Source organism: Muscardinus avellanarius (assembly GCF_963383645.1).
Source record: "Muscardinus avellanarius genome assembly, chromosome: 4".
Lineage (NCBI taxonomy): Eukaryota > Metazoa > Chordata > Mammalia > Rodentia > Gliridae > Muscardinus > Muscardinus avellanarius.
Genome location: NC_137789.1, coordinates 84,118,109 through 84,141,723, shown reverse-complemented (window position 1 = coordinate 84,141,723; position 23,615 = coordinate 84,118,109).

The window sequence follows — 23,615 nt, the reverse complement described above, 5'->3', positions numbered from 1 at the left end:
TTTGGAAGGCTGAAAGAGGAGCCCTTAAAATATCCTTATCTCTAGAAATAATTAACCTTGAATGCTAAGATATGAACTTTCTAATATCCCTGCTGATTTCCTCAGTTTTTCAACAAGTTTTTTGTACTCTGCATAGACAGTATTCAAATGTCTCCTAGTCTTGTGTGCATATTAGGATTTGCTCACATCTCTTCAGCAGTTGTTTTTTTTTTTGCATGAACTTTTATTTATTTTTATTTTTAATTTTTTATTGGTGCATTGTAGTCATATATCTCAATTAGGTACAAGATGGTATAGGCACACATCACCCAATTAGCCCTTACCCAATTCTCACCCCATTACCTCCCAATCCCTTTTTCACATGTTTGGCTTAGTGATTGACATTGATATATTTGTTAATGTATATCATGTGCATTAGAGCATTTCCCTCTTCTCCACTCCTATCTCCTCAGTTAGGTTGCTTTGCTCATCTATAGTATCTCCTTCTTTGTCTAGAGTTTCTCCTATGACACAATTTCTCCCTAGCTTTTGCATATTAGAAGTAGCATCCAAGCCAGGCGTGATGGCGCACACTTGTAATCCCCGCACTTGGGAGTTGGGGACAGATGGATAGTGTAGGTTTGAAGCCAGCTTCGCTGGCTTAAGAGACCCTGTTTCCAAATAAAAATATAAAAAATAGGTATCTGGGAGTGTAGCCTGGAGGTAGACGGGTTTCTACGAACCCCAGTACCACCAAAAAATAAAAAAGAAAGAAAGAAATAGTATTCAATTTCTTATTTTTTGTGACTGACATCTCAATTAGCATAATGTTCTCCAGTTTCATCCATTTTCTTATAAATGATGTAGCTACTTTTTTATGGCTGAGTAGAATTCCATCGTGTACATATCCCATAGATTTGTAATCCATTCATCTGTTGGTGGACATCATGCTTGGTTCCATAGTTTGGCAATGGTGAACTGTGCAGCCATGAATATAGATATACATGCATTAGTTGGTAGTTTGGTTTCCATTTTTTGGGGGTAGATACCCAGAGGAGGTGGGAGTGGAATCTGCTGTTGATCATATCAGAAGCTCAGACAGACTCAAGCTCTGGTCACTGGAAAGTGTGGGAGGAGTCTTAGGCTTAACACTAAATCCAATGTTTAGGATCTCCAGGAATACCACAGACATCCCAACTGTGGTGACAGGGAGAAGTCAGACTAGCCAGCCTTAGCTGTGGAGAAGAGAGACTCCTAAATTGAGTTTGGTCTCAGGGAAATATGCTACCAACAGAGGCAGGGAGAGATCTAGACTCCAAATGCGGGGAAAATGTGGAGGGTGACCCTCACTCAATATTAAATCCAGCCCCATTGATATTGACCATCTGCATAAACTGAGAAGACTCAGAGAACCAGATTCACAGGGAGAAAGGTGCCAGTGGCACTCGATACCTACACAGAGAGAGACTGCTAAAAAGTCACTTATTTGTAGAGTCACATTAGTTTGTTGTTGGGATTGATTGAGTTTTTTTGTTCTTTTTCTGTGTGTGACAGTGTGTACTAAACATTTTTTTTGTAGAGGGTGTGGGTTTTTTGTGCTTTTTTGTTTTTGTTTTTATTTATGTGTTCTTTTTGTTCTGTTTTCTTTTTTGTTTTTTACCTGCTTCCCAAATCCTCTTCCAAGCTTCTTACCTTGTACATACCTACTCGCTCCTCTTCAACCCTTTTCTATTCTTTCTCTTCTTTTTAATAGCTCTCTTGTCTTGAATCAAATCCACTTCATATCACACTACCAGAAACTCTACATACCTTACCCTACTCTGCCATTTACTCCTATGCTTCCCTCCTTACTCAACCTTCACTTCTGCAAACAATACAACTCACCCTTAAATATACCAGTGGACACCTAGAGACTGAGAGAAATTGACCAAAAGCAACAGGTACACTCTTCTGAAATTAATGGAAGGAGGAACAACAATGGAGCAATGAGCTCTCAACCCCACAATAACAAAACTCATTTACACAGAATTGCAGGACTCTCCAGAAGATCAAATCAGGAATGCAACTGAGGAAATAATACAGGATTTCAAAAAAGAATTTAGAGAGAGTTTTAAAGAAATAAAGGATGCAAAAATTGAAGTAAAGACATTAATTCAAACTATAAAAAATCAATTAGACCACATGGAGAATAGAATCTCACTCCGAGAAGATGATCACTCCAAAAATGAATGCATAGTTTGTAACTTAGAGAAAACAATTGGACATTGAAGAAATATGGGCCCATCTAAGACAGCTAAACTAAGAATAATCACCATAGAGGAGGGAAAAGGTAAAATCAAAGGGATCAACAATCTCTTCAAAGAAGTAATAGCAGAAAATCTGATCAGAGAAAGGTTCCCCATACCACACAATAGTCAAAATGACAAATGTAGAAGCCAAGAATAGAATCTTAAAGGCAACAAAAATAAAAGGCCAAGTGACATTCAGAGGCAAACCAATTAGAATCACTCTAGACTTTCCAAACCAAGTCATGAAAGCCAGAAGGGGCTGGAATAAGCAATTCCAAACTCTGAAAGAAAAAAATTTCCAGCCCAAAATTTTCTACCCAGCAAACTTAGCTTTCAAATTAGATGGGGAAATAAGAAACGTCCATGACAAACATAAGCTGAAGGAATTTATGCCTTTAAAACCATTGCTAGAGGCCTCTGAGGCCGGGATCGGAGCCTGCCAAGGGGTTAGGCCGCTGCTGGGGCCAGCGAGGCCGGCATCGGAGCCTGCCGTGAGGCAAGGCCGGTACTGGGGCCTCCGAGGCCAGGATAAGAGCCTGCCGAGGGGTTAGGCTGGTGCTGGGGCCAGCGAGGCCGGCATCGGAGCCTGCCGTGAGGTATGACCAGTGCTGGGGCCGCTGAGGCCGGGATCGGAGCCTGCCGAGGGGTTAGGCCGCTGCTGGGGCCAGTGAGGCCGGCATCGGAGCCTGCCGTGAGGCAAGGCCGGTACTGGGGCCTCCGAGGCCAGGATAAGAGCCTGCTGAGGGGTTAGGCCGGTGCTGGGGCCAGCGAGGCCAGCATCGGAGCCTGCCTTGAGGCAAGGCCGGTACTGGGGCCTCCGAGGCCAGGATAAGAGCCTGCCGAGGGATTAGGCCGGTGCTGGGGCCAGCGAGGCCGGCATCGGAGCCTGCCGTGAGGCAAGGCCGGTACTGGGGCCTCCGAGGCCAGGATAAGAGCTTGCCGAGGGGTTAGGCCGCTGCTGGGGCCAACGAGGCCGGCAGCGGAGCCTGCCGTGAGGCATGACCAGTGCTGGGGCCTCCGAGGCCGGGATCGGAGCATGCCGCGGGGTTAGGCCGGTGCTGGGGCCAGCGAGGCCGGCATCGGAGCCTGCCGTGAGGCAAGGCCGGTACTGGGGCCTCCGAGGCCAGGATAAGAGTCTGCCAAGGGGTTAGGCCGGTGCTGGGGCCAGCGAGGCCGGCATCGGAGCCTGCCTTGAGGCATGACCAGTGCTGGGGCCTCCGAGGCCGGGATCGGAGCCTGCCGAGGGGTTAGGCCGCTGCTGGGGCCAGCGAGGCCGGCATCGGAGCCTGCCGTGAGGCAAGGCCGGTACTGGGGCCTCTGAGGCCGGGATCGGAGCCTGCCGAGGGGTTAGGCCGCTGCTGGGGCCAGTGAGGCCGGCATCGGAGCCTGCCGTGAGGCAAGGCCGGTACTGGGGCCTCTAGGCCAGGATAAGAGCCTGCCGAGGGGTTAGGCCGGTGCTGGGGCCAGCGAGGCCGGCATCGGAGCCTGCTGTGAGGCAAGGCCGGTACTGGGGCCTCCGAGGCCAGGATAAGAGCTTGCCGAGGGGTTAGGCCGGTGCTGGGGCCAACAAGGCCGGCAGCGGAGCCTGCCGTGAGGCATGACCAGTGCTAGGGCCTCCGAGGCCGGGATCGGAGCATGCCGAGGGGTTAGGCCGGTGCTGGGGCCAGCGAGGCCGGCATCGGAGCCTGCCGTGAGGCAAGGCCGGTACTGGGGCCTCCGAGGCCAGGATAAGAGCCTGCCAAGGGGTTAGGCCGGTGCTGGGGCCAGCGAGGCCGGCATCGGAGCCTGCCTTGAGGCATGACCAGTGCTGGGGCCTCTGAGGCCGGGATCGGAGCCTGCCGAGGGGTTAGGCCGCTGCTGCGTCCAGCGAGGCCAGCATCGGAGCCTGCCGTGAGGCAAGGCCGGTACTGGGGCCTCCGAGGCCAGGATAAGAGCCTGCCGAGGGGTTAGGCCGGTGCTGGGGCCAGCGAGGCCGGCATCGGAGCCTGCCGTGAGGTATGACCAGTGCTGGGGCCGCTGAGGCCGGGATCGGAGCCTGCCGAGGGGTTAGGCCGCTGCTGGGGCCAGTGAGGCCGGCATCGGAGCCTGCCGTGAGGCAAGGCCGGTACTGGGGCCTCCGAGGCCAGGATAAGAGCCTGCTGAGGGGTTAGGCCGGTGCTGGGGCCAGCGAGGCCAGCATCGGAGCCTGCCTTGAGGCAAGGCCGGTACTGGGGCCTCCGAGGCCAGGATAAGAGCCTGCCGAGGGATTAGGCCGGTGCTGGGGCCAGCGAGGCCGGCATCGGAGCCTGCCGTGAGGCAAGGCCGGTACTGGGGCCTCCGAGGCCAGGATAAGAGCTTGCCGAGGGGTTAGGCCGCTGCTGGGGCCAACGAGGCCGGCAGCGGAGCCTGCCGTGAGGCATGACCAGTGCTGGGGCCTCCGAGGCCGGGATCGGAGCATGCCGCGGGGTTAGGCCGGTGCTGGGGCCAGCGAGGCCGGCATCGGAGCCTGCCGTGAGGCAAGGCCGGTACTGGGGCCTCCGAGGCCAGGATAAGAGTCTGCCAAGGGGTTAGGCCGGTGCTGGGGCCAGCGAGGCCGGCATCGGAGCCTGCCTTGAGGCATGACCAGTGCTGGGGCCTCCGAGGCCGGGATCGGAGCCTGCCGAGGGGTTAGGCCGCTGCTGGGGCCAGCGAGGCCGGCATCGGAGCCTGCCGTGAGGCAAGGCCGGTACTGGGGCCTCTGAGGCCGGGATCGGAGCCTGCCGAGGGGTTAGGCCGCTGCTGGGGCCAGTGAGGCCGGCATCGGAGCCTGCCGTGAGGCAAGGCCGGTACTGGGGCCTCTAGGCCAGGATAAGAGCCTGCCGAGGGGTTAGGCCGGTGCTGGGGCCAGCGAGGCCGGCATCGGAGCCTGCTGTGAGGCAAGGCCGGTACTGGGGCCTCCGAGGCCAGGATAAGAGCTTGCCGAGGGGTTAGGCCGGTGCTGGGGCCAACAAGGCCGGCAGCGGAGCCTGCCGTGAGGCATGACCAGTGCTAGGGCCTCCGAGGCCGGGATCGGAGCATGCCGAGGGGTTAGGCCGGTGCTGGGGCCAGCGAGGCCGGCATCGGAGCCTGCCGTGAGGCAAGGCCGGTACTGGGGCCTCCGAGGCCAGGATAAGAGCCTGCCAAGGGGTTAGGCCGGTGCTGGGGCCAGCGAGGCCGGCATCGGAGCCTGCCTTGAGGCATGACCAGTGCTGGGGCCTCTGAGGCCGGGATCGGAGCCTGCCGAGGGGTTAGGCCGCTGCTGCGTCCAGCGAGGCCAGCATCGGAGCCTGCCGTGAGGCAAGGCCGGTACTGGGGCCTCCGAGGCCAGGATAAGAGCCTGCTGAGGGGTCAGGCCAGTGCTGGGGCCAGTGAGGCCGGCATCGGAGCCTGCCTTGAGGCAAGGCCGGTAATGGGGCCTCGAGGCCAGGATAAGAGCCTGCCGAGGGATTAGGCCGGTGCTGGGGCCAGCGAGGCCGGCATCGGAGCCTGCTGTGAGGCAAGGCCGGTACTGGGGCCTCCGAGGCCAGGATAAGAGCTTGCCGAGGGGTTAGGCCGGTGCTGGGGCCAACGAGGCCGGCAGCGGAGCCTGCCGTGAGGCATGACCAGTGCTGGGGCCTCCGAGGCCGGGATCGGAGCATGCCGCGGGGTTAGGCCGGTGCTGGGGCCAGCGAGGCCGGCATCGGAGCCTGCCGTGAGGCAAGGCCGGTACTGGGGCCTCCGAGGCCAGGATAAGAGTCTGCCAAGGGGTTAGGCCGGTGCTGGGGCCAGCGAGGCCGGCATCGGAGCCTGCCTTGAGGCATGACCAGTGCTGGGGCCTCCGAGGCCGGGATCGGAGCCGGCCGAGGGGTTAGGCCGCTGCTGGGGCCAGCGAGGCCGGCATCGGAGCCTGCCGTGAGGCAAGGCCGGTACTGGGGCCTCCGAGGCCAGGACAAGAGCCTGCCGAGGGGTTAGGCCGCTGCTGGGGCCAGCGAGGCCGGCATCGGAGCCTGCCTTGAGGCATGACCAGTGCTGGGGCCTCTGAGGCCGGGATTGGAGCCTGCCGAGGGGTTAGGCCGCTGCTGGGGCCAGCGAGGCCGGCATCGGAGCCTGCCTTGAGGCAAGGCCGGTACTGGGGCCACTGAGGCCGGGATCGGAGCCTGCCGAGGGGTTAGGCCACTGCTGGGGCCAGCGAGGCCGGCATCGGAGCCTGCCGTGAGGCAAGGCCGGTACTGGGGCCTCCGAGGCCAGGACAAGAGCCTGCCGAGGGGTTAGGCCGGTGCTGGGGCCAGCGAGGCAGGCATCGGAGCCTGCCTTGAGGCATGACCAGTGCTGGGGCCTCTGAGGCTGGGATTGGAGCCTGCCGAGGGGTTAGGCTGCTGCTGGGGCCAGCGAGGCCGGCATCGGAGCCTGCCTTGAGGCAAGGCCGGTACTGGGGCCTCTGAGGCCGGGATCAGAGCCTGCCGAGGGGTTAGGCCACTGCTGGGGCCAGTGAGGCCGGCATCGGAGCCTGCCGTGAGGCAAGGCCGGTACTGGGGCCTCCGAGGCCAGGATAAGAGCCTGCTGAGGGGTTAGGCTGGTGCTGGGGCCAGCGAGGCCGGCATCGGAGCCTGCCTTGAGGCAAGGCCGGTACTGGGGCCTCGAGGCCAGGATAAGAGCCTGCCGAGGGGTTAGGCCGGTGCTGGGGCCAGTGAGGCCGGCATCGGAGCCTGCCGTGAGGCATTACCAGTGTTGGGGCCTCCGAGGCCGGGACTGGAATCCTGCCAAGGGGTTAGACTGGTGCAGGGGCCAATGGCCAGCATCGGAGCCTGGCGTGAGGCAAGTTCACTCCTGCGGCCTCCAAGGTCGGGACAAAAGCCAGCTTAGGGGTTTGACCGGTTCAGGGGCCAGCGAGACCAGAACTGGGTCCTCCCATGAGGCAAGGCCGCTGCGTGAGCCAGCGAGGTCTGGATCAGTCCACTGAGTAGCCAGGGCACTACTGGGACCATCAAGAGTGGGATTGGTACTTGCAACGCAGCATGCACAGAGAAATATCGCAGAAAATATAAATCAGACGCTTCCCTTAATCAGCAATAACTAGGAGGAAACGGGCAACAGGAAGAGGTTGAGCTATAGAAAGGGCCTTATAGTGAAGCAACTAATGTGACCAATCAGAGGGTATGTAATACTGGAGGACGGAGCCTCTTTAAAATGCAGGAGGTACATAAACAAATGTATCAAAGTAAATCACCAAAGAAGTGTGGGATGGAGGGAGGGGGAGGGAATGGGACGGGGGCTGCAGAAGGGCTAATTGGATGATGTGTGCTTGTATATCCTCTCAAGTCTTGTACTCCAATGTGATTGATATATGACTACAATGCACCAATTTAAAAAATAAATTAATTAAAAAAAAAAAAAAAACCAATCCCTCACCCCAAAATTTCCATATCATTAAAATTTATTTTTTAAAGTGAAAAAAAAAAATAAAACCATTGCTAGAGAAAATATTTAAAGAGATTAACTACAAAGAAGAAATAAGGAATACATGCCAGAACCAGAGAAAGAAGAATTTTCATCCAGGAGATAACTAAGCAAAGAGAACAAACAGTATTTCAAACTGAAATACAGTCTTAACATATTAGGAATTAAAAATCATCTCTCAACAATCACATTGAATGTAAATTGCCTAAACTCTCAATAAAAATACATAAATTTGCAAAATGAAATAAAAAGATAACCCATGTGTCTGCTGCTTGCAAAAAATACACCTTACAAGTAAAGATAGTAGCAAACTTACGGTAAAGGGTTGAGAAAGGTAATCTATGCCAACGGAATTCGAAGGCAAGCAGGAGTAGCAACTATGATATCAGACAAGTTAGACTTCAAGCTCAAGTTTATTGAAGAGGCAAAGAAGACCATTTTTTACTGGTAAAAGGAACAATCCAGGAAGACAAAATAGCATAGCTGTTTTGTCTATGTTTGCACATAGGTGCAGCTACTTTCATAAAACAAACTCTCTGTGACATTGTCACATATAAATTTTAATACAATAATACTGGGAGACTTCAACACACCTCTCACACCATTAGACCAATCTTCTAGACAAAAGGTCAGTAAAGATGCCTCAGAACTAAAGAACACCATTAATCAGATGGACTTGTTGGCCACATATAGAATATTTCACCAAACTACAGCAGAGTTTATATTTCCCTCAACTGCTCATGGAACCTTCTCCAAACTAGATCACATCCTGGGCCAAAAAATGAGCACTAGCAAATTCAAAAAATGTGACATACTTCCCTGTGTCTTTTCAGACCATAATGGAATGAAATTAGAAATCACCTATAAAAAGATCCAGAGAGAGCCGGGCGTGGTAGCGCACGCTTTTAATCCCAGCATTTGGGAGGCTGAGACTGGAGAATCAAGGTTTGCGGACAGCCTCAGCTACTTAGTGAGGCCCTCTGCAACTCAGTGAAGTGAGACCTGGTTTCAAAATAAAGAATAAAAAATATAGCAGGGGGTGAAGCTTGGAGGTCAAATGCCCCTGGGTTTCATCCCCAGACCCGCAAAAAAAAAAAAAAAAAAAAAAAAAAAAGACCCAGAAAACCCCATAAACATGTGGAGACTGAACACCACACTTCTGAATGAAGAATGGGTCATAGAAGACGTAAGAGGTGAAATCAAGAAATTTATAAAAACAAACAAAAATAAAGATACAACATATAAAAACAGCCGGGACACTTTGAAGGCAGTATTAAGAGGAAATTTTATAGCACTGAGTGCTAACAAAAAAAATAGAAAATCATCAAATAAATAGCCTAATGAAACACCTCAAAACCCTTGAAAAACAGGAACTATCTAACCCCAATCCAGAAGAAGATGGAAAATTATTTAAATCAGAGTAGAAATCAATAAAGTACAGAATTTAATAACAATACAGAAAATCAACAAAAACAAAAGCTGATTTCTCAAAATAATTAACTAGATAACCCACTAGCCAACCTAACAACAAAAAAGAATCAACCCAAATTACAAAAATAAGAGATAAAAAAAGAGATATTACTACTGACAATGTAGAAATCCACTGGATTATCAGAAATTACTTTCAAAAACTATATTCCAACAAAATGAAAAATCTGGAGGATATTGACAACTTTCTAGATAAATACAACCTGCCTAAACTCAGTGAAATAGAAAAAAGGGGGGGAATTCTCCCAAATACATTCTATGAAGGCAACATCACATTATTACCAAAATCAAATAAAGACAGTTCAGGGAAGGAAAACTACAGGCCTAGATCTTTGATGAATTTTGATGCAAAACTGCTAAACAAAATACTAGCAAAATGCATTCAGAACCATATCAAGAAAATCATACATCATGACCAGGCAGGGTTCATACCAGTGATACAAAGCTGGTACAACATACAAAAATCAATCCATGTAAATCATCATATAAACAGAACCAAAGACAAATATCACATGATCATTTCAATAGATGCTGAAAAAGCATTTGATAAAATCAAACATTCATTTATGATAAACGCACTGCTGAGTATTGGAATAAAATAAATATATCTCAATACCATAAAGGCAATCTACAATAAGCACACAGTCAATATCATATTTAATGAAAAAAATCTTCAAGAGTTCCCCCCAAAAATGGAACAAGACAAGGATGCCCATTATAACCGCTTCTCTTCAATATAGTATGTGAGACTCTAACCAGAGCAATAAGGCATAAAAGGAAATTAAAGGAATACAAATAGAGAAAGAACTCAAACTTTCACTATTTGCACATGACATGATACTATATTTATAAAACCCAATAAACTCAACCAGAAGATTTATAGACCTGATCAACAATTTCAGCAAAGTATCTGGATACAAAATAAATCTAAACAAATCAGAAGCTTTTCTGTACACCAATCATAAATCCACTGAAAAAGAAATCTGGAAAACACTTCCATTCAGGACTTCCCACAAAAAAATAAAATACTTAGGAATAAACTTAACCAAGGAGGTAAAACATCTCTACAGTGAAAATTATAAAACATTGAAAAAAGAAATCAAAGAAGATCTTAGAAGATGAAAAGATATGCTATGTTCATGGATAGGCAGAATAAATATCATCAAAATGGTCATACTTGCAAAATCTACAGATTCAATGCAATACCAAGGTCATTCCTCACAGACATAGAAAAATTAGCCCTTAAGTTTATTTGGAATAACAAAAATCCCAGAATACCAAAAGTAGTTCTCAGCAACAAAAATTATGCAGGAAGAATCACAATACCTGACTTTAAACTATACTGCAAAGCCACTGTAATAAAAACAGCATGGTACTGACACAAAAACAGATATATAGATCAATGGAGCAGAGTAGAAGACCCAGAAACAAGTCCACAGACTTATACCAAATGATTTTTAACAAAGGGGCCAAAAACATACACTGGAAAAAAGATAGCCTGTTCAACAAATGGTGTTGGCAAAACTTGTTAACCTTATTCAGAAAATTGAAAATTAATCCCACTCTCTCACCCTACACAAGAGTTAATTCAGAATGGATCAAAGACTTGGAAATTAGACCAGAGACCTTGAGGCTCCTTGAAGAGAGTATAGGTCCAACACTGCAACACATAGGCACAGATAAAAATCTTTCTCAACAAGACCCCAAAGGCACAAGAAACTAAAAGACAAATCAATATGTGGGATTTCATGAAACTGAAGAGCTTCTGTAGAGCAAAGGAAACTGTTAAGAACCTCAACCAAGAGACAACAGAATAGGAGGAGATTTTTGCCACCTACTCCTCAGATAAAGGACTAATATCTAGAATATACAGAGAACTCAAGAAACTCAACACTAAAAAACCAAATAATCCAATCAAAAAAAAGGGCAAGTGAACTACATAGACACTTAACGAAAGAAGAAATTCAAGTGCCCAATAAATGCATGAAAAAAAATGATCAGCATCATTGACAATCAGAGAGATACAAATCAAAACTACCCTGAGATTTCACCTTACCCCAACTAGAATAGCAACCATTCAAAACAAAAAACAACAAATGCTGGCAAGGATGTGGAGAAATGGGGACTTTAAAACACTGTTTGGATTGCAAATTAGTGCAACCACTTTGGAAAATAGTATGGAGAATCCTCAGAAGAATGAGAGAAAATTTACTGTTCTAATCAGCAATACCACTTCTGCGTATCTACCCAAAAGAAAGCAAACCAAAGTACCAAACTAATAATGTGTGTCTATCTATGTTCATAGCTGCACAATTCACAATAGCCAAACTATGGAACCAGCCAAGATGTCCATCAACAGATGAATGGATCACAAAACTGTGGGATATGTACACAATGGAATTTTACTCAGCCATTAAAAAAAAAAACAATTGCAGCATTTACAGGGAAATGGATGGAACTGGAGGACATTATATTAAGTGAAATTAATCAGTCGCAAAAAGTAAGAAATCAGATGCTTTCCCTGATATGTGAAAGCTAAGGAGAAATGGGTCATAGGAAGAACTCTAGATGAAAAAGAAAATCCTATAGAGGAGCAAACAAGACAACCTAAATGAGGGTATTGGAGGGAGGAAGAAAGAAATTCTTTAAAGTACAGGACGTACTTATTCATATCGTAGTCAACCACTAAGCCAAGCATGGAAGGGAGGGATGGGGAAGGAATGTGGTGGGGACTGGGTGGGGGCTGGTTGGTTGATGTGTGCATATATGTGTACACAAGTTTTTTTTTACCCCATTATGATGCATAAATACAATGCACCAAAAAAATTTTTAAAAAAGAAAATTAATCACACTTTCTTACCCTACACAAGAGTCAATGCAAGATGAATCAAAGACTTTTAAATCAGACCAGAGACCTTGTCTTTACTTTTTCTTTTGTCACTGCCCCTTCTCCTGGTGATTTGAAACAATTATTCAGGGTACACTTGCCTCCCTGAACTCCCATTCTGTCTTCTGAGATAAGCAAGAAGACAGGAGGTGGTCACTATAGCTGCAGCAGAGTTTGAATATTAGGAATATCTGAGATTTTGAATCCAAGCTATACCTGTGGATTACATGTAGTCCGTGAAAGAAAAGAAAATACAAGCATGCCTTTTACATTTATGTGCTAAGAACTGGAAAGATGGAGATATGCCTAACTGAAGTAGGAATTTTTTAGGAGCAAGAAGGTTTGGGGTAAAATTCATTTGGAACATGTTAATTGTCAACTCTACTGACAAGTCAAGTGGAGATGCTGAAGAGATAGTTAGATGTATACCCTCCAGAATTCAGGGTAGAAGTATAAACTCATACTCATTTGGGAGCCTTGAGTATAGATGATACTAATAATAAACTCTATGGTACTTCATGTGATCATCAGGGAAACATGTGTGGCTAGATAAGAGAGGAATTCCAAAGGCCCAGTCTAGGGCACTTCATCATGAACAGGGAGCATGGTCCTAAGAGCACACCAGGAGGGAGAGTGGCTTGTTGGCAGGAGCTGAGTAAAGCTCATTGATCTGCCAGATTTGTTCTGATGAGAGATTTGGGGACTATCTCATCTGTTTACTTGAAAAAATGGCTGGCTGTGCTAAAACCTTGTCCCTGTGCCAGGAGGACTCAAGGATCCTAGTACTATATCAAGTATGTAGCCTAAATTCTAGGAAAAGAGGGAAGATCAACATTGAACATGCAGAGTCCTGGTACAGCTGAGAGCCCAGAGCAAGTGAGCCACACATTTGTTCTGGAATGTTCTGGTATTATTCTTGTAGTGATGATGTGTTCTGTCTGAGTGCCATTGAGTGTCTGTCACTATGCTTCAGTAAGAAACAGCAGAGATTACTGATGATCTTTCGCTACATGGGCGTATTCTATCTTGGCTGGAATTCCTTATATCCATGTTCTGTTATCTTTGGTTGCTACTCCTGTCTGTGCCTAACCAAGTTGTCAATTTCATTTGGTTTCAAGATAGAGCTATTCTGCTACAGCAACCTATGCATACCTATGTTCATAGCAGCACAATTTGTAACAGCCAAAATATGGAACCAACCCAGATCTCCATCAACAGATGAATGGATAGCAAAACTTTGGGAAATACACACAATGGAATTCTATTCAGCCATAAAGAAGAACAAAATTATATCATTTGCAAGAAGATGGAAAGCCCTGGAGAACATTATGTTAAGTGAGATCAGCCAACCACAGAAGGAGAAGGTACATATGTTTCCTCTAATATGCCCAAACTAGGGAACACAGAGGATACCAGTGGGACTCCAGATAATGTAGGGGAAATATCAGCAAAGTTTGAATGGAAAGATAGGAGAGGAGGAAGGCTGATCTTGATTAATGAGGGTCTACATCTGAAAATGTGTAAAATTATGAATATGGCATGGTTACCCTGGACAACCATTGATAGGAGGGGGAAGGGAAAATGGGGGTGGAGGGAGAGGGCACCAAATATAGTTTAAATGTATACCATTTATGTTCAATAAAAAAATTGTTAAAAAGAGATAGAGCTGTTCTGGCATTTGAATTATCAAGGGAAAAATCATCACCCATATCCTAGTTTCTGCAGAATAATTGTTCTCAGGTTCTTCAGTATTTTGTGTCAGACAAAATTTTTAATCTCCATCAGCTGGCTACTTTTTTGCATAATTTCCTTTTCTACTTGTTTCTCTGTTTCTAATAGTTGTGACTCAATACAAGAATCAGAATGCACCAGCAGTTTTCAAACATAGAAAGGAATTGGTTGGCCTCACTACTTCAGATTTGGTCCTTGGTGGCTTTGCTCGCAGCAATGTAGTCCTCAGATATTAGCAGTTGCTATTGCTTCTATACTTTCTTTCCTTTGTTCATAGCAGTAATGAAGTAAAGACTTCTGGAAAATCCCACCTTTTCCAGTTGTGTCTCTTCTTGTTGGTCTAAATAAGCAACAGACTCATCTATGAGATGGGCTTCATGCTGTCTTTCCTGAGTAGCTTATCCTCTGTGGAGATACTGTCTACAAAATCTATCTCTTACCACACCAAAAACTGCCACAGGCCACCAAGTCTCTCACCAGGCCGAAGTCTGTCTCTACAGAGCCTTCCTCCACAGCACTTCAGCATTCTTTAAGAAAGGTCTGTGGGTTTCAAGGAGAAGGTGCAGAATGGAAAATCATGGGCTGGCCCTAGAGATTTCAGAATTGACCCTAGGAGGAGAATCTGGCTCTGGTCTCACAGGCTGCCTCTCACACAACTTCAGTCTCCTTTGCTGCAAATTCTTCAGCACAATTTCCAGGGTGAGTCAAGCAGAATGCACTAATTCACAAGACACTTCCTGAAACCTATTGTGTGCTGTGGGTAGAATGAAAAAGAAACATGAAGACAAAAACATAGCTGGGTGTATGGTGAGGCATGCCTGTCATCCCAGTACTTTGGAGACTGAGACAGGAGGGTCAAGCTTACTAAGCAAGTAGTGAGACTGTCATCAACTTGGCAAGACCTTTTTCAAAATAAAAAACAAAATAGGGTTGGGGTGTGTTTGAGGGGGGTGTGTGGCCTGGAAGGAGGCTGCTTCAGGCAACACTCTATGATTTCAAATACCTGATGATGCCAGGCGTGTTGGTGCATGCCTGTAATCCCTGTGCTTGGGAGGCAGAGACAGGAGGATTGCGCGGGTTCGAAGCCAGCCACACTGGCGTAAGAGACCCTTTTTCCAATAAAAATATTAAAAAAATATGTCTAGGAGTGTAGCCCAGAGGTAGAAGGGTTTCCAGAAACCCCAGTACCACACACACACACACACACACACACACACACACACACAATACCTGATGATCCCAACTTAGAAGAAAGATGCACATGCTCACACTTTTGGAGATTTCAGAGGAGTCCATCTAAGTTATATCTGCAGAGTTCAGGGCATGGTGGCAGGGAGCAAAAAGAGAAAGAACAAGTGAAGCAACTCTGCTGTCACATCATGGAGGCCAGAAAAAGGCAGCAAGAGGAGGACATATATAGAGACCCCAAGGCCACACCCCAGGAAATCCTGCTCAGTAACCAACCCCTGCCTTCAACATAGCTTCCTTATTTATAATATGAAGTCGGGGAATATTCTAAATCCAAACTACACAGAAGCTGTGGTGGTACTTTACCCTGAGTACCCTTCCCACCAGAGAAGTCTGAGCCACTCTTCCAAAGGTCCTTAATCTTTTTCATTCTCTTTAATAAAATGGAAACTTCATCCCTGATGTGCATAAGGCAGACTCTTCCTGCACCCTTGTATGAATTTGCATCACTGTGAGTTTGAGATAACCCAAGGTTTTTTGAAGCTGTCTTCTGGAACTTGAAAGCCCCCCTGAGCTTGAACTGATATAAACACTTTATTTTTCTCTCTGTGCTATTTAACCTATTTCCCCTTCCTGCCCACCTCCACCCTCAGATGAAGGATTTTGCAATTCTAGCTATTGGATTTTGTGGATTTGTGATTTTAGTCATTCTTCTATGTGGTACACATAGTGGATATGAGTGTTAAAATTATCTTTATTGCTCCTGGTCTCTCCTTGTAAAGTCATGACTGTTTTATTTTTCACAATCCAGGATATGTTTTGGTCTTTCTTATTTCACTGAAAAAAAAAAGAAGAAGAAGAAATAAGCATGAAGGGGTGGAATGGGAGGAAAGAAATCACAGCCAGGTTTTTTGGGTTTTGTGGAGTGATTTGCTCTCACTCCCTTGAAGGAGAAAATGAGTTTTAGTGCTACAATTAAAGTTACCCAAGAGTGGAAAAATACTAATTTGGGACATGACAGTAAAACTCATAGTGCCAAAAAATCTTGCACTTTTCTATCTAGGGCATAGGCTAGAAATTGACTGAAGGCCACTGTCATGTCTTTCTGTTATTTCAAAGAAATATTGGATGCCATGAATAAGAACTGAAGAGGCAAACTTTATTCCTTTAATTTTTTGACTGGTTGGTGCTTTTTTGCCATTTTAAGAGGCTACAAATGGGAAGGGCAGATGTTAAAATCATTTTTTAAATGACACAATTATAGATGAGTTTATCATACCTTCCAGTTGGCCACTATAAGCAGAAGTAAGTTTAATAATTTAATTATAATTAAATCATCACATTCTTATCTGTGTTTTAGCTACCTTTTGTACAAAGTGAAATCAATGAACTATTAATATCTAAAATCTTTTTAGGTTTGAACTTCTCTCCAACCTTTCCAACTTTCTAGGCCATTTTAACAAGACAAAAAAAACCCCAAAATTAGAAATTTTCAAGATCTTCCTATAATGTTCAACAAAAGTAATTTAAATAAACATAAAACACTTCAAGTCAACGACCTAATATTTCTGGTATTCCACTATTTGATGAAAGAAAATTAAGGCAGAAAAAATTAAGATGTATGGTTTAAGGATAAAAGTAAAAGGAGTGGGCATCAGAAAATATAGTTGTGTAGAAGTTTGAGAAATATGTAGGCTAATGAATTTAATACAAAATATTAAAGAGCCTTCAAGACATAATTGAAAGTCAAGAGTGAGCCAGAAGCTGGGTGTGGTGGTGCACAGTTGTAATTCCAGCATTCAGGAGGCTGAGACAGTAGGGTTGTAGTTGTGGACAGCTTTATCTACTTAGTGAGGCCCTTTGTATCTCAATGAGACCTTATTTCAAAATAAAAAAAAATAAAAAATAGGGTTGGGGGTATAGGTTGGAAATAGAATGACCCTGGTTCCATTCCCAGTTTCAAAAAAATGTGAGCTAGAAAATTTATGGTTGAACAAACCATAAATATATAGAACTGGAAAAAATATTACAGGCAATTTTGAGGTGGGAAGCAAATACAGGTGCTGCAGAAGCAGTTAACCCATTCTGAATCCTAACACTGTCCCTAACTCTTGTGTAAACATGGCTAAGTTGCTCAACTTCCATGAGTCTTTGTTTTGTGCCTATAAGTGGGAACCATGATAGTAGAGTCTACCTCATAGAGGTTTTCTTAGGATGCATCAAAGTACAAATATTCATAATACACAATAAGAAAGCTTGTTTTTAGATAAGCCTCAAAGAAAAATGGGAATGAAATTACCATATGACACAGTACCAAACCTCAATATTTTCCCAAAAGAATTGAAATGAGAATACTGTAGTGATATATGCATATCCATGTTTAAGCAGCATAATTTACAACAGCCAAATTATAGAACTAGCCTACATTTTCATCAACAGATTGATGATTTACAAAACTGTGGTATATGAAGGACCCTGACAAATGTGACTCCATTGTGTTATAAGGCTCTGTTTTGTAACTGCCTTTTAACTGACTCCAAGTTACTGGGAAAACAAAAAATGGCTCCCAGAATGCACCACCCTGGGCAGGGGCCGATCAGAATCTAGCAGGAAATACCAAAGACCTCTGGATAGAATAGATAAAATGCTTAAGCTAATGTGGTCATTATGGGCCAATCCCCTTGCACCAAATCACCCTTGCTTAGAAGTCACCCAAACATGTAATTTTTAAGTTGGAATTTTCCCACTGAAATGGGCAAGTCATTTCTGTGAACCAAGCCCCTTTAAGAAATGAATACAAAGGCACCTGGAAACTTACTAACAAACCCAACCAGGGCAACAAACCCAACCAGGGCAACAAACCCAACCAAGGCAACGAGCCCTAACTAAACATTCTAATGGTTAGGGGAGTATGGGGCCATTCTGCTCAATCAACCATGAAGCCTGTATATGTTTTTGTTGTCCCAGCGACTGCAGGTTAAAAATTTTCTCACTGCAAGATGTAATGTAACCCTGACTTCACCTTTTCAGCTAGCCAATCAACAAGTTACAAGTCTTTGCTATATGCTTCAGCCTCCTGAGAGGAGTATAAAACTAGCCCAAGCCTTTGTTGGGGCTCTTGTTCTTCACATCTGTGTCTGTTGAGCCGAGAGACCGGACTCGAGTCTGTAATAAAGCTTCTTTCAAATTCACTATTGGCTACTGGTGTTTCTCTCCTGGAGGCGACCCATAACACCACCCCTACCCTAACCACAATAAAAGCTTTGTCTAACTGCTGCTCAGGGCTCTCTACATATCGGTGAGGTCTGAGAGTCTGAGCTTACGGCTGAATAAAGGGTCTTTGCTTTTGCATATGGTGATGGTCTGCTGGTGGTCTTTGGAGACTTCTTGAACTGGGTGTTACAGTATATATATAGAATGGAATTTTATTCAGCCATAAAGAAGAACAAGATTATGTCATTTGAAGAAAAATAGAAGGAACTGAAGAATATTATATTGATTTCAGCAAGTCTCAGAAAGTGAAGGGGTATATGCTTTTTAAAAAATATGGGTAAGTTAGAGAAAAACTGTAAAACAAAAAGTACTCCAGATAAAGGAGGAGAGACTACAGTGGAGAAATGGAGGGGGTCTAGAGCAGGGAGGTATATTGGGGAAGAGAGGACTTGATAAAGGAAACAGTTTAAATAATGCTATGTGCATATATAAAATGACCAATATCAATCTCAGTAACATGTACAAGGGGCAGAGGAAAAAAAATTCTGGAAAGAAACACACCAAGTTCTATGGGCTTGCATGTTTATATCCCTGTAAACCTCAATATTTGAGTTTATTTTCTCTTTCTTTTGGTTAGGTTGGACGGGGGTTTGTCAATCTTATTAATTTTTTCAAAGAACCAGCTTTTTATTTGTTGATTCTTTAAATTGGTTTTTGTTTTCTATTTCATTTATTTCTGCTCTGATTTTAATTATTTCCTGCCTTCTGCTGACATTGTGATTAGACTGTGGCCATTTCTCTAGGCCCTTTAGATGTGTCATTAGGTTGTTTACTTGGTTACTTTATGTTCTTATGTGGGCACTCAATGCTATAAAGTTTCCTATTAACACTGCCTTCAAAGTGTCCCATACATTTTGGTAGGTTGTGTCCCTATTTTCATTTAATCCCAGGAATTTCTTTATTTCTCCCCTTACTTCTTACACATTCATCATTCAATGGTATATCATTAAATCTCCATGTATTTAAATAGTTTATTTTGGTCTTTCTGTCGCTGATTTCTACTTTTATTTTGTTGTGGCCTGAAAAGATGCAGGGAATTATATCTTTTGAATTTATGGTGCTTGTTTTGTGGTCCAAGATGTGATCTATTTTGGAAAATGTTCCATAGGCTGCTGAGAAGAATATGTATTCTGCTGTTCTTGGATGAAATATTCTGTAGATGTATATTAGGTTCATTTTTTTATAGTTTTCTTTGGTTCTGAAGAGTCTTTACTCATCTTTTGTTTTGAAAATCGATCTAGTCATGAGTGATGTGTTGAAGTCTCCCAATATTATTGTATTTGGGCTATTTGATGTCTGATGTCATGAAGGGTTTGTTTTACAAATGTGGGTGCACCGACAATTGTGGCATAAAAAATTACTATCATTATATCTTCTTGGTGGATTGTTCCTTTTAATAAAAAGAAGTGCCCTGCTTTGTCTCTTCTGATGTGTTTTAGCTTAAAGTTTGTTTTGTTGGATATCAGCGATACTATCCCTGCTCATTTTTGGTCTCCATTGCATGATATATCTTTTTCCATTCTTTCACTTTCAGGCTATGAATGTCTTTGGCTTCATATTTTGGATTATGTTTTATAATCCACATTGCCAGTCTATGTCTTCTAATTGGTGAGTTAAATCCTTTGACATTCATGGTTATTATTGAAATATAATTTTTGTTTACTGCCATTTTGTGTTCTATCTTCTGTTTGATATAATGTTATTTCTTCTTTGCTTAGTTGCCTGCTGATTAAATTAATCTCTGGTTCTAAAATATGCTTCATTTATACTTCTTTATGGTTTCTATTTTTAAATAACTTCTCTAGTGGCTTTGGACTCATGGATTTTCTGAAATTCTGTTTATCTTGAACTACTTTTGTTTCTTTATCAATTTTGAATAGTAACCTTGCTGGACATGACAGTTTTGTTGGAAGTTGTTTTCTTCCAGGGTCTGGATTACATCATACCAGTCTTTCCTGGCATTTGTGACTTGGGTTGTATAGTCTGGGATTATTTTTATTGTGCTGCCCATGTATGTCACCCCTTCTTTTGTTCTCACTGCTTTTAAAAATATTTTCTTAGCCTCTCTGTTGGCCATTGTGATTATTACATGGTGTGGGAGATCCTTCTTTGATCTTGTCTTAATGGTGTTCTCTATGTCTCCTATATGTCTATGTCCATGTCTCTTTCTATGTTTGAAAAATTCTCTGAAATTATTTCTCTGAAGAGATTATTGAAGAGATTATTATCCCTCTATTCCTTCTTCAATACCTTTACTCCATAATTTAGGATGCTTCATGTTGTCCCATAGTTGTTGGATGTTTAGGTTTTGTTGCTGTAATGACTTCTGTATGCTGTTGACTACACTTGTAATTTTATTTATGTTTTATGTTTTGTTTTGGTGGTACTGAGGTTCCTGGAAACCCACACTCCCAGACCTATTTTATATATATATTTTTATTTTGAAACAGGTCTCTTAAGCCAGCAAGGCTGGCTCAAACCAGCATGATCTTCCTGTCTCCACTTCCCAAGTGCAGGGATTACAGCGTGTGCCACCACCCCCAGCTGTACTTGTAATTTTAAATAAACTGTCTTCTAATAGTAATAGTCTTTTTTCTATTTCATTTAATTTTCCAGAATTTCTTTCTATTGCTCACTTCATTTCATTTATTTACTCTTTCATTTCATTCCAGGCCTCTTTCTGATTCTTTCTTAATATCTACATATCCTCTTTCATTTCCTGAACACTTAGTGTGAAGCCTTTCAGCACATTGAAGATCAAGATTCAAAATTCTCTTTCTTGCATTTCTTGTAGGTCAGTATTCACGATTTCCCTTATTTTCTCACTGTTCCTAGTTCTCATATTTTCAGAGTTTCCAGGCTTGTTTTTCTGATGTCTTGGCATCTTTTTGAGTGTGACTTTGTGGGTAATCTGTCTGATGTAATCTTAGCAGTAGGGATTTAGAGGTATCAGCAGGTTTGTGCACAGGTAAGAAATGCTTTTTTCTATAATGAGGGTTTGGTAAGGGGGGAGGAGCTGAGGTGATGAAATAGGAGTTGGGTAAAGTAGAAAATATGATTAAGTTGAGTAAGAATTTAAGTATAATAAAGTAGCATCTGGTTGAGAATGAAAGAAAGTTAGATAGTAGAATTTTAGTAGTTATTACACAGCATTTAGGTATGGAGATATAAAATAGCTTGAATATAAACATGGGAGATACAGTAAAGGAAAAAAGTTTGAGAGAAGAAAGTAGATAGGCTAGAGGGAGAAAGTTAGTGAAAGTAATGTGCGAGGGAGCAGACAAGCATGCATAAAGTTACAAAACAAGTTACAAAAACTAACAATTATAAATCAAAGACAGAAAAGCACAACCAAAAGAAAAAGAAGAAAGAACAAAAATGAAAACAAAACAAAAACAACTAGTGACACTGTGAAAGAAAAAACAAAAGAAAACAAGAGCAGTCCTGCTAGTTTACATATATAGGGTCCAGGCTCATACAGTATCTGTATGTCTGTTCCCTGTGGTAGATTCTGGAATATATTCTAGTATCTTCCATTTGTTTCATAATTTATTGTCAGCTTTTGGACCCACTTTATGAGTATTTGTGCCCCTATCTCACCTCTAATAGCTTTGTGCTCAGGTCTCAGATCATTGGGTATCACTGTAAATGCGTTCTGTGTAATCTCAGGGTTCTTAATTTTCCCACCCTGGTTTCTGTGCTTCCTGGAACTGGACTCTGCACTCTCTGGCCCTAGGCTCTGTTCTCTCTTGCCCTGGGCTTTGCATCCTCTGGCCCTAGGTTCCGCACCCCCTGGCCTTGGGCTCCATGCTCTCTGGCATGGCTTTGAGCTCTCCACCCTGGGTTCTTCAATCTCAAACACTGTGCTTTGCACTTTCAGGCCTAAGTGCTGCACTTACCGGGCATGGGCTTTACATTTTCTGGGCCTGTGCTCTGCATTTTTTGGCCCTAGGCTCTACACTTTCCAGGCCTGGGCTTTGTGCTTCCCTGCCCACACCATTGGAAGGTGTCCAGTGTAGTCTTGGAGTGACACCATGTGACCCTGTGCAGGTACTGTACCTTGAACACTATGGACCTTTCCTGTGACTCTGAAGGTTTTAACTGGACTACCTCATGAATGAGCCACCAGGTCTTAGCCCACCAGGGTCCCCATGGCTACTCTGGGCTGTTGTCTGCCAAGTGATGAGTAATGCAATGTGATTACCTTGCTGTCCTATGGGCTGGGTATTTGGAGGGCACAGTGTACTACTGACGGTGAGTACATGGGCTTTGGGATTTTTCATTGCATCTCTTAAACATGGTCCCGGTTGCTTAAGATATTGGAGCTCTGCTGCCACTTTCTGCATTTCAAGTTCTTGGATTACTTGTCAAAACTCTTTGGGGCTATGAATCCGAAGTCAGCAATCACAGTTCAGGCCAGCAGCCAGAGATGGAACCGGCCACCACACCAGGTCAGTTTCATACTCGGGCTCTTTGCAGTGGATCTAACATTGAGTATTGGATTTTCTTCCACCATAGTTTCTGTTTATATTTTTCTCATAAATATATTCCACTGCTTTGTTTTTTTTCAAGATGCTGCCTTCTTAGTAGTTGAATTTTATTAGATACATCTACTGAGGTGTGCTCCATCTCACACTCAACATTTTGAATCTCCTTTGAAACAAGAATTTCTATCAAACAAATAACTAAGCTAAGAAGAACAAACACTACCTCAAAATGTTAGAAATTGAAAATGATCTCTCAGTAATTTCACTAAACATAAATGGCCTCAATTCCCCAATAAAAAATAAGGTGGCAAAATGGGTTAAATACCAGAATCCATCTATATGCTTCCTGTAAGAAACACTTTACAAGTAAAGATAGTCACAAAATAAAGGTGAATGGTTGGAGAAAGGTAATCCATGCCAACAGAACTCAAAGACAAGCAGTAGTAGCAACAATAATATCAGACAAACTAGACTTCAAACCTAAGCTTATCAAAAGAAACAAAACAGATCATTTTTACTGGTAAAAGGAAAAATCCAACAAGAGAAAGTAAGAATACTCAACATTTATTCCTCACACATAGGTACAGTTACATTGATATAACTTTTTGTGACATTAAGTCTCACATAAGTTTCAATACAATAATACTGGGAGACTTCAAAACCCTCTCACACCGTTAGACCAATCTCCCAGACAAAAGGTCAGTAAAGATACCTCAGACCTAAAAAAAAAAAACATAAAATAAATGTGTCTATTATACACATACAAAATATTCCACTCAAATACAGTAGAGTTCACATTTTTCTCAGCTACTCATGAAACCTTCTTTAAAATACACCACATCTTGAAACACAAAGTGAGCA